Below are 2,008 nucleotides of genomic sequence, written 5' to 3' on the forward strand. Positions count from 1 at the left end.
CTGCTTTATTTGGGAACAACTGCACGGGGCTTTCTCTCTTTTTCTCACTTTTAAGAGTGCTAGAAGAAAGAAATGATTTACTCATGTCATCAGAGTTCCCACATCTTTGTTAAAGGAAATAAAAAATCACCCAGGAAACTTAGTGTATCTTCCAAATCTAGTCATACATAAAAATGGACTTTTAGGATTTTCTAGACTTAATTTGATGCATTATGTAGCCATTCTCTCATTTCAGTATGATTTGTGGGGGAAAAAACTGGAAAAGAAAAAACAAGATAAGGACTGGTGGAGGGCATTTAAGAAACATTAAAAAAATTTGAGATTAGTATCTAATTTCTTTTATCCCAGCTAAAACTGTTAAGTTCAAGAAATTGACTTCTATATACTTATTCATATTTTTTATAACATATAATGATTAAAAAGAAGCCCCAAAGGGCCTAATTAGGAGATGTCTAGGATTTTGTCTGTTTATTAATTTGTTCATGTATGACTGCTGAAATTCCACTCATCTTTCTATGCTCAGCTTAACTAACATCACCTCTGGGGAAGCCCTCCTTTACTCCTCCTACCTTTTTGTACTTCTCTCCTTCAGGCCTCTCCTCTGGTCAGCATTTTGTGTTAACTTTATTATAGTCCTTATCACATTCTCCCATTAGCGTATTTTGGAATTCTTTGTTCTCAGCACAGTGCCTGGCATATAATAGGTTTCTAACTAGCTAAGGTTAACCTTATTTACTGTTATAAGAGTTATTTATCTTTTTCACAGTGTTTTTCTGTGATCCTTTGAATCTAAAAATGCTATGGTTGGAAGGAATCATTTATAATGTTTCAAAGTATGGGTGGGTGTCATATGATTTCTAAAATACATATATAATTTTCTAAGTCTCAATGTCCTTATCTGTAAAAGGGAGAACTGCTTATCTTACAGGTAGTTGAGAACTTCACTTATTAGCTGTCTGATCCCATTTCCTCATCTTTAAGTTTGAGTTATTGTGAGGAAAGATGTGATAACTTCATATAAACTTCACAGAGCAGTGTCTGCTAATAATAAGCACTCAATGATAACTATTAGGGCTTCCCTGGTGGCTCAGATGGTAAAGTGTCTGCCTGCAATGAGGGAGACCCCAGTTCAATCCCTGGGTTAGGAGGATCCCCAGAGAAGGAAATGGCAACCCACTGCAGTACCCTTGCCTGGAAAATCACATGGACAGAGGAGCCTGGTAGGCTACAGTCCATGGGGTCCCAAAAAGTTGGATAACTATTATTATTAACAACGAAATGAAATATTAACAATGATTTATATTAATAAGTGACAATAAAATGAAGTAATTGTACGAGGAAGTGATATTAAATGTAAGGTATTGTCATTATTGTCACTATTATTATTATTAGGAGACTGAATAAGAGCCATAAATAAATTGATATTAATATTAGAATAAGAACTATAAAATAATGAGTCAGTAAAGGAATTCCACAGGTAGTCCGATGTTTTGATGCATTATTATAAGGACTGATGCTGAAGTTGAAGCTCCAATACTTTGGCCACCTGATGCAAAGAACTGACTCATTAGAAAATACCCTGATGTTGGGAAAGACTGAAGGCAGGAGGAGAAGGGGACGACAGAGGCTGAGATGGTTGGATGGCATCACCGACTGGATGGACATGAGTTTGAGAAGGCTCTGGGAGTTGGTGATGGACAGGAAAGCCTGGCGTGCTACAGCCCATGGGGTCGCAAAGAGTCGGACACGACTGAGCGACTGAACTGAACTGATTAGTAGTTTATATTATTATTACGTGCATTAGTGTAATAAGACTAAAACCTGGACTGCAAGTCCAACCACGCTGTAAGTTCTCTCACACAGCGAGGAGGAAGGAAGAAAAAAAGAATCATTGGACCCGGATGTAGACAGAAAACTACATCTCCCAGCATGCTTCACTCTCACACCTCCACTATATATATAGTCCATCCGGGTTCTTCGAGATGCTGTTTGGCGACTCGTCGCCATT

This window comes from Bison bison, unplaced genomic scaffold, assembly GCF_000754665.1.
Source record: "Bison bison bison isolate TAMUID 2011002044 unplaced genomic scaffold, Bison_UMD1.0 scf7180017864495, whole genome shotgun sequence".
Classification (NCBI taxonomy): Eukaryota; Metazoa; Chordata; class Mammalia; order Artiodactyla; family Bovidae; genus Bison; species Bison bison.